The 10,632-nt window shown below is 40.1% G+C and overlaps 1 pseudogene; it reads left to right on the forward strand.

The window, feature by feature from the left end:
* Window positions 1–10,632, forward strand: part of LOC108537829 (importin subunit alpha-7-like) — a 35,306-nt pseudogene that overhangs the window by 5,592 nt on the left and 19,082 nt on the right.

Here is a 10,632-nt window from a genome sequence, read left to right on the forward strand (position 1 = left end):
TCCCACCCTTCCATCCTCTCTATTCCAAAACTAGCTGGGGAGATGAGGGGGTAGTTCGGAAGGATAAGATTGGTTGACCCATTGGCCTATTCAAACAATTAGGGGGACATGCTTATTTAGTTGGACACTTTAGTCACCTCTGTTGGGACATTGAAATATTTCTTCTCCCCAGCTTCTCTTTATTGAATTCTGACCTTGACTCTTTGTTGGTTTTGCCCTTGTCATTCTTGGATGCTATTTTCTCCTCATAGCTTGACCATTTCAGTCCATTAAGCTCTACTTCTCCCTTTGCTCTCATCCTAACCACCCACTCTAATGAGCCATTTGCTTCCCTTCCTTGGGCTCCTGCTTCCTCTCCCTGACCACAGCGACAGCCATGGCTCCATGATGCCTTTGTTCTCACCACTCGATATTCTCTTGAGCAGGAAATCAATGTTAGATTGCACTTGATGGTGCGTATAACTCCAACGCCTCTCATAAGACAAAGAGCAAACTCTCGAGGTTTGTAAACTGTAGAGTGCTATACTGGGGATAACAAGTTACTTGTTACTTGGTGAGTATAAGAGAGATCAGAGCACAAGTTGTGGAATAGTACATGAAGAGTACTTTCAAACTCTGATAGCCTTACTCAGCCATTTGCTCTGTAAGGCTCTACCACCAGGGAAAAAATGCTCATGCCACAAAGCAGGGCACCTTTCACATGGCAACATGCTATAATCCACCGAGAACCGTGTCATCATCCAGTTCACTAGCCTGCAGTGTTACTTATAATATGGAAATTACTATTCAAGTGCAATGACTACAGTTTCCTAACAGCAACCATATTTGACTGATTTCTACATAAGGAGCCCTTAGGTTTGGTAGAAACTTGACAAACCTCCTGAGTTCTGCATGGTAGTTGGGAGTGTTGGCTTGGAAGCCAGACCACACAGGTTAGAATACTGGCTCTACTGCTTACTAGCTGAGAAAACTTTGGCAAGATGCTTAACCTCTTAGCCACTTGAATTTCTCATCTGTAAAACTGAGCTAACAAAGGTACATACCTCAAAGAGCTGGGACTACCCATGAAATAACGCACGCAAAACATTCAGAAAAGTCAATGTATAGTGCTCAACAAACATTAGGTGTTGTTACTTTTTAAATTTTCTGCCCCTTGGCCCCACAATACAGGACATGGTGACCTTGAATGGCTGATTCTCAACAGACATTTGTGAATAGGTGAACTGCAATCAGACTGTTTTGGCTGGAATGTCAGGCTGTATTTGAGAATAGTGGAGAGAGTGAGCCGCTTGTCTTTTGTGAGTGAGAAGAGAAGATGGAAGAGCTATCAGAACCATCTATCAGGAAACTGCTGTAATATTTAGAAAAAATACAATCTCTGCTCTAAAGGAGCTTAACGTTTAAAGCAAAGATCATGGCTAGAGGCAAAAAAAATGGAAGCAATGAACTTGGAAAAAATAGAGAGCAAGCTTTCTTTTAAAAAAAAAAAAGCAAAGGAAACAAAGAGATACGTTTAAATATTTATGCTATCTATAGATTAAGGGTTAAGAACATTGATTTTAAAGCTTTTAGTGAAAGAATGCCAGATAAAAGACATTATGACCTAGTAGTACTTGTACATAATTTATATAATGTAACTGGATAATATTAATCAAATAGTTTCGATTTTTAAAAATAATTTCTTATTATCATAGTAGAACCAGAGAGAAAGTAGAGAGTCAAGTCTTGAAAAACTACAAGTTTCATGGAGGACCTGAAGTGGCTGTACACTGTGTTTAGATAGGCAGGCCAGGGCAGCCCAGCTGGGTCCCTGTACTCCCCACAAGTGCATCAGAAGCACCTGAATGTTTTCTTCTGTGTCTCAGACCTAACCCCAAAAATTGGCAAACCTATAGTAGCCTTTTAATCAGAGTCTATAAGAGCCATATGAACAGAAGCCAGTCTGAAAAACAGCTATCTCAGCAGAAGTCAGTGTGTGTGACGATGACAGTGACAGTGATAGGAACCTAGACACTCAGTCCACCTACACAGACACATGCTCTCACAACAGAAAACACTCCAGAACTGAGGTTTACTCAAGAAGGTGAGGAGGGAGGGCTGAGGGTTTGCCTGGAAATCACCCAGATACTTAATTGACTGATAATAAATTTCCATCATCTAGCATGGTGACTGAAATAGAAGCTAAATTCACCTGTAGAGACAATAATAAAGTTACATTTCTTGTAACCGTAAGTTTGTGGGATGAGATTCGTGCTTGATTTGTATCTTTCATTATTTAATCATCACAACAGACCTGTAAAGTGGGATTATGATATTCTAACTTTATAAATGAGTATGTAAGAAATGAAAAAGATTAAATAACTACTCAAGTGTGCTGGGCCATTAATCGGTGAGAAAGAAAATTTAATCCATGCCTTCTGTTGTCATATTATCATTCATTTGAAAATGTTTGCGTGCCTGCTAAGTGTCAGGTACTGTTAGTGAAGAAGGTAAATATGGTTCCTATCTTCATAGAACTCCCATATCAAGTGGAGGAGACAGCAATTTAAAACATGTAACAGATATTATCTGGGGTATACTTACTCCCTGAAATCTAAATATTTTGGATTAAGGTTGGTGATTTCACATCTTATGAAAGTCCAAATGCCTTTCTAGAGTTTTTAAGAACTCACAGGATGCTGGGATGCTCAATGTCACCTCTGCCTATGGCCATCTGCTACAAGTCATTTCTGTACTTTACCCTCATCATCTTAGACATGGTACCCAGCTCCTTCTTGAGTTTCCTAAGTGCCCACTCTTGCGTATTTATGACTCTGAGCTAATAGCTGGACTCAAGACTCAAGCCCTTCGGACCTGTGCTTGGTTAATCTGGCTGAACTTCTGCTCCCAGCAACCCACTCTCTGAATTCCTGCCCATCCCAAAGGGACTCAAATCCTGATGCTGCTATGGCTCAGCTCTGCTCCTCTTGTTCTCATCCACTCCACCTTCATGTGAACAAGTGGTCCAACTTACCAAAGAGGTTAGAAGAAGGCAGTACGGATCTCAGAGCTGCGGGCAAAGTCAAATGATGTAACATACACGTAAATCGAAGTTGCAGGAGGAAAGGAGACAGAGCTGGACAGGCTGTGGTAACTTAGAGGTATGCACTGTAAACCCTAGGGCAAGCACCAAAAATAAAGTGGAATAACTAAGTAATAATATAGATGAAATGGAATCATTAAAACATCCCCAATTCAAAAGAAGACAGAAAAGGGGGGAAAAAGGAATCATAGAGCACAAGAGACAAATGAAAAACAAATAGCAAGATGGTAGATTTAACCCCAGTCACAAGCACAATTACATTAAGTGTCAATGTTGTAATCACTTCAACTAAAAGGTAAAAATTGTCAGATTACATTTTATTTAAAAGCAAGAAACCTGCTTTACATATAAAGACACAAAAATAGGTGAAAAGTGTATACAAAGATATACTATGTAAATACTAATCAAAAGAAAACTAAAGGGACTATATTCATATCAAACAAGGTACATTTAGAGCTAGAAATATCACCAGAAATAAAGATGAATAATATTATTAGCAAAGGATAATTCAAGAAAACATTACAATCCTATGTTTAGGCAGATTGTATTAACATAATTTCAAGGTACATAAACAAAAAATGGAAAGAATTGAGAAAGAAGTAGATAAATCCACAAATACAGCTAGAAACTTCAACATTACCTTTTAATATATAAAACAAATAAACAAAAAATTAGTGAGGAAATAGAAAATTTGAGAAACACTATTAACCATCTTGATCTGATTGATATTTATAGAACACTCCCTCTAACATAGCAGAATACACAATATTTTCAAGTACACACAAAACATTTACCAAAATAATTTATATTCTGGGCCACAAAACAAATCTCAATAAATTTAAAAGTATTCAGTCATACAAATATCTTTTCTGATCACAATAAGATTAATTTAGAAATCAATAACAGAAAGAAAACTGGAAAATCCCAAACACTTGGAAACTAAATGATGAACTTTTAAAAGCCATGGGTCAGAGAAAAATCCAAAGGAAAATTAGTAATTCTTTTGAACTGAATGGAAATAAAAATACAGCATATCAAAAGTGTAGGATGTCACTAAGAAAGAAAGCAGTGATGAGAGGGAAATTTAATAGCACTAAATGCCTTTATCAGAAAAGAAGAAACATCTTAAATCAATGACCTAAGTTTCCACCTCAAGCAACTAAAAATAAAAGGGCAAATTATAATAAAAGTAGGCAGAAGAATGACAATAATGAATATGACAGCAGGTATCAGTGAAATAAAAACAGAAAAATAACAGAGAAAATATATAAATTCAAAAGTTTGTTCTTTAAGAATGTCAATAAAACTGAAAACATGCAAGACTAATCAGCAAAAGGGAGAAAACACAAATTACCAATATCAGGCATTAAAAAGGGGCCATTGCTATAGCTCTCTAGTTATTAAAAAATAAGAGGATATACTGAATAATATTATGCCAAATGTGTAAATTCCCTAAAACACACATATTACTAAAGCTAACTCAAGAAGAAATAGATAACCTGGTTCATCCTTGTCTCTTAAATTATAATAAAGTCATAATTAAAAACCTCCTGGCTGGGCACGGTGACTCATGCCTGTAATCCCAGTACTTTGGGAGGCTGAGGCAGGAGGATCATGAGGTCAGGAGTTCGAGACCAGCCTGGCCAACATGGCGAAACGCCCATCTCTACTAAAAATACAAAAAATTAGCCAGGTGTGGTGTTGGGCGCCTGTAATCCCAGCTACTCAGGAGGCTGAGGCAGGAGAATCATTTGAACCCAGGAGGTAGAGGTTGCAGTGAGCCAAGATTATGCCATTGCACTCCAGCCTGGGTGGCAAGAGTGAAACTCCATCTCAAACAAACAAACAAACAAACACACAAAAACCTTCCCACAAAGAACACTTCAGTCCCAGATGGCTTCACTGGTGAATTCTAACAAAAACTTAAGAAATAATACAAATTTTATATATACTTTTTTAAAAAATATAAGAGGAAGCAACACTTTCCAACTCATTTTATGAGACCAGCACTACCTTGGTGCCAAAACAAGACAAAGGCTTTATAAGAAAAGAAACCTCAGACCAACACCTGTCATGAACACGGTAGTAAAAATCCTCAACAGCATTTTAACAGCGCAAATCCTTTAATATATAAAAGGGATGGTTCTTCATGATCAAGTGGGGTTTTCCCAAAATGCAAGTCTATTTCAACATTCAAAACTAATTAATAGAATTTACCATGTTGACACACTTTTAAAAAAGCCTATGTTCATCTGAATAGATGAAGAAATAGTGTGGACAAAATTTAAGATTCGCTTATAATGAAAGACTCTCAGCAAAACCAAGACTAGCAGGGAACATCGCCAGTCTGATAAAGAACACCTGTGGAAAACCTACAGCTAACCGCATCCTTAATGGTGAAAAGCCTGAATGCGTTCCCCTTAAGCTCAAGAACAAGGCAAGGAATACCTTTCACCACTTCTGTTCAGTATTTCACTTGTGGTCTCCACCAGTATAATAAGTCCTGAAAAAGAAATTAAAGGCATACAGATTGGAAAGAAAAAGTAACACTTTTTTGTATATAACATGATCAACATAGATAATTATTGAAATATTTTGAAATAATATTGAAATAAGTTATTATTGAAAGGGGGCATAGCAATGTTGGAAAGGTCAAGATACAAAAATTATATTTCTATATGCTGACAATGAGTAATGGACATAAAAATGTAAATGTCATATAACCATCAACAAATTAAATATTTAGGGGAAATGTTAGCAAAACATGCAAGACTTTACACTAAAGTCTATAAAACATTCCCAACAAATTAAAGAAGACCTAAATAAATGGCAGATATACTGTGTTCATGGATTAGAGAACTCAACATTGTTAAAATATCAATTATCCCCAATTAATCTAGAGGTTCTGCAAAATCTCAATCAAAATCCCTGAAGGTTTTTTCGTAGACGTTGACAAATTGACACTAAAATGTATATGGAAATGCAAATTACCTAGAATAGCCAAAACAAATTTGTGAAAGAACAAAGTTGAAAGACTTACACTACGTAATTTCAAGACTTGCTATAAAACTCCAGTAACTAAGACAAAGAGTATGATTTAAAAATAAATATACAGATGAAAGGAATAGAAAGGACTCCCACATATGTAGTCAATTGCTCTTTTACAAAGATACAAATGCAATTCATTGGAATAAGGATACTCTTTCACCAATTGGCTCTAAAACAATTGGATATCATATGCAAAAATAAACTCTTACCATAACCTCGCATCATACACAATAAATTAACTTTAAATTGCTCATAAATCTTAAGTATAGGAGTAACTATGATAAAACTATTAGAAGAAAAACGTTGTGAGCTTCAGTTAGGCACAGATTTTTACATATCGCAAAAGAGAACAAACCATTTTAAAATGCTGATAAACTGGGCTTTATCAAAGTTAAAAACTTCTGCTCTTCAAAAAACACTGTTAAGAAAATGAAAAGACAAACCACAGACTGGGAGAAAATCTTTACAAAATGCATAGCTGACAGAGGACTTGTATTTAGATTATTCCAATAAGACTGGGCCAAAGATTTGCCTAGACCTTTCACCAAGGAAGATACACAGACGGCAAAATAAAAGTACATAACAAGATGCTCAGCATCATTAGTTATCAGAGCAATGCAAATTAAAACCTCATGGGGCCGGGCGCGGTGGCTCACGCCTGTAATCCCAGCACTTTGGACGGCCAAGGCATGCGGATCCCCTGAGGTCAGGAGTTCGAGACCAGCCTGACCAAACAGTGAAACCCCGTCTCCATGAAAAATACAAAAATTAGCCAGGCGTGATTGTGCACGTCTGTAATCCCAGGTACTCGGGAGGCTGAGGCACGAGAATTACTTGAACCTGGGAGGCGGAGGTTGCAGTGAGCCAAGACTGCTCCACTGCACTCTAGCCTGGGCGACAGAGCAAGACTGTCTCAAAAACAAAACAAAACAACCTCACGGGATACTACTTACAACTCATATGATTGGTTAAAATTTTTAAAAATCTCGCTGCAGAGATCGCGCCACTGCACTCCAGCTTGGGTGACAGACCGAGACTACGTCTTAAAAACAACAACAACAAACCTGTTTGCAGATCCGCCATATTGTCCGCAGAAGCTGGCGCTGAAGCTGCCACCACTTCTGCCGCCAAGTGTGAGCGAGCGCAGCCGCGATGGAGACCAGGGCAAGCCCAGGGAAAGGCAATTATCAAATGAAGAGCTCTAAGAACAATGCTCTAACCCTGAAGTAATGGAGCAAAACACGTGCAAGAATTTTTAAACGGAGAAATGTGGAGCTGATTAATGAAGAAGCTGCCATGTTGGATAGTCTTCTCATGGACTCCTAGGTGAGCTCTACTACTAGGGAGAGTGTGATCACAAGAGAGATGGTGGAGATGCTCTTTTCTGGTGATTCTGACCTGCAGTTAGCGACCACACAGAAATTCTGGAAACTGCTCTCCAAAGAGCCTAGTCCTCCAATAGATGAAGTTATCAACACTCCAAGAGTGGTGGATTGGTTTGTGGAGTTTCTGAAGAGAAATGAGAATTGTACATTACATTTTGAAGCTGCCTGGGCCCTAACAAATATTGCCTCTTGGAACCTCTCAGCAGACCAAAATTGTCATTGAAGCTGGGACTGTCCACATTTTCATAGAGCTGCTTAATTCAGACTTCAAGGATGTTCAGGAACAGGACAGGCAGTCTGGGCACTGGGAAACATAGCTGGAGATAGCTCTGTTTGCCAAGATTACGTCTTGAACTGTTCCATCCTTAATCCTTTGTTAATATTCCTTACCGAGTCCACACAACTGACGATGACACGGAATGCAGTCTGGACCCTGTCAAATCTCTGCCAAGGGAAGAGCCCACCCCCAGAGTTTGCAAAGATCTCTCCCTGTTTGCCTGTGCTGTCTCGCCTACTCTTCAGCAGCGACTGGGACTTGCTGGCAAAGCTTGCTGGGCCCTTTCTTACCTGTCTGATGGCCCCAATGAGAAGATCCAGGCAGTCATAGACTCTGCAGTCTTCCAGAGATTGGTAGAGTTGCCGATGCACAATGATTACAAAATGGCTTCTCCTGCTCTGAGAGTCATGGGTGACATCGTCACTGGGGATGACATCCAGACCCAGGTCATTCTTAACTGTTCAGCCCCACCTTACCTTCTCCACTTGCTGAGGAGTCCCAAGGAGTCAATCCGGAAGGAAGCTTGCTGGGCTATTTCAAATGTTACTGCTGGCGAAAAGCTGAACATTCTAAAAACCAGAGTGCCTCTTCTGCTCCAAAGAATTGCAGCTCCTCGCCGGCAACAGTAAAAAGCTGGACAGAGAATCACTTTGAGGAGTCGACAGAAGTAGGCTTCAGAATGTCAGTAATAACAAACTTCTCCGAGCCAAAGGAACATCTTCTAACCCATCGCAAGGAAGCTAAAAACCTTGAAAAAAGGTTAGACAAATGGCTAACTAGAATAAACAGTGTAGAGAAGACCTTAAGAAGGGGACTTGCTGGGTTTTTCTTCCTTACACTATATTTTGGCTGCACACATATCTTTAACCCAGGAGCCTGGGGTAGACAAAGGAGGACTAACGTAATCAATTTGCACCTTTTTAAATTTTTCTTTTTTTCTTCAGTGGTGACTTCCTTCCTTTTTGTCTTTTTTCATTCTTCCCAGTCCTCTGCCCTGATTGATCTAACTCTTATCTTGGGTACTTGAGCAGACAGTATATTCCAGAGGTGGGAGATGGGAGAGGAAAGAAGAAATCCAAAACAAAGTGTTTTTGCTCTGACAGAATATTAATCTTGTATGCTTGGATTGGGTTATTTAATTTTTTTCTTTTGCACATTTTCCTTTTATTAAGATTGCTCTTCCCAAGAGCCGTGAGTTCCTGTTTTAGTAAACCCAGCCACCAGCATTGCCTGGGACTAGAGGCTGATGGGAAGGCTACCATGAAACAAAAGTCCCTCCCAACCTCTGACTCTTTGCTCAGACCTCTTTAGTTTGGGAGATCCTCCTCATTCTCCTGGAGGGTCCCAAGTAAACGAGTGGGAGTGCAGGGGACGAGCACAGGACTTCACATGGGGCTTCCCACATGTAGCTTCTGATCCCATTTTTCCTACTCACCTTCCAAATGGTGCGACCCAACTTCATTTGTTTACTTGAAAATTCCCCCTCCAGGTTGAGAGAACCTCTGAGATGGCTGTATTTTCTGCTAAGCCTGAGACAGGGGGCTGCGGTCCTTCCTTTCTTCTGAGGAGAAAGTCTTTGCTCTGGCGACCTATAAGTTGTAGAGGAGGTTGGAGTGAGAGTGTCGTGTATTGGGATGGCCAGGGATCCCTGTCTTTGGGTTTTCTTCTTCTTCCTCTTCTATAGTTGGGTCATGTATATTTTACTTCCAAAGGAGAGAATGTCAAAAAGCTCTGTATTTTTAAATATTCTATATATTAGGTAGGTCAATCTTTATTGGTCTCAAGAGGAAGAACTGTCTGTAATTTCTGTAAGTAGGATACTGTGAGGAAGACCAAAAAGAGATGTGTCTCCCTCTATCTAAGCTCACTCAGGAGGTCTGAGCTTGGTCCTTTTCCTCTCTGCTTGGATTCTGGACCACCACCTGGGACCAACCCTCAGCTCTGGAACCTTCATAAAGCAGGTCGGTGTGGCCTGATTGTCCCAGGGCCTGAAGGGAACAAGGATGAGCTCAGGGCCTGGTGAAGTCTGCTGCTCTGTCCTTAATGCTGACCATCCTGCTTGTACCAGGAAACCCAGAAGCAGTTTGTTTTCACAAATTCAATCTCAATGGCCATTGTCCACATAACTGATCACCTGTGGCTGCCTCTCCTATTTCTTATCTGTTATCACTGATTATCACTGAAACTTAAACTTAGTAGCCTGCTTTTTTTTTTTTTTTTTTTTTTTTTGCTATTGGTTATCTTCCCTGTTGGGATCCTTGTACCTGGTTTGGGTTTTCCCCTCCTTGTGACAATTATAATCCAGATGTTTTTTCTTTCTGTTTAAATTATGGTGGTGCATTGCCTCAGTGGCTTGCCCATGCCTCTGGGTGGATTACATATGATAGTAAAGCCACCTGTATGGATGTGAGTAGAGGAAGTTGGTGTAGACCAGCTGTGGAGCTGAAGGCACAGTCTGTCGCACCCCACCTCCCCACTGTGGGTAGTCAGAGGCATCCTGCTCCAAGCTCCGCTTTTCCTTCCTCTGAAACAGTGCCATTCTTGCTCCTACTGCTACACATCTCCTTTTGGCGCTGGTGAAATCCATGCCCCTCTGCTTATAAACCTAACGTTCAGGTACTTATTGTTGGCCATTGGTCTTGAATTTGCCCTCTCCTGGTGCTGTGGTCCCACTTCAAAGCCATTTTCTGAGGAGGATGGTTTAAGGCTGGCAATTGTCCCTGAAAAGCACACCCATGTTGTACCACTTTGGTGAGTCAGATGCCACTCATCAGCTTGGGAATGATGGCTACCAACCCCAATCTCCCAGGAAGGCAGGGGACAGAATCTTTTTTTCACTA

The sequence above is a fragment of the Rhinopithecus bieti genome, unplaced genomic scaffold (genome assembly GCF_001698545.2).
Source record: "Rhinopithecus bieti isolate Rb0 unplaced genomic scaffold, ASM169854v2 scaffold_14839, whole genome shotgun sequence".
NCBI lineage: Eukaryota > Metazoa > Chordata > Mammalia > Primates > Cercopithecidae > Rhinopithecus > Rhinopithecus bieti.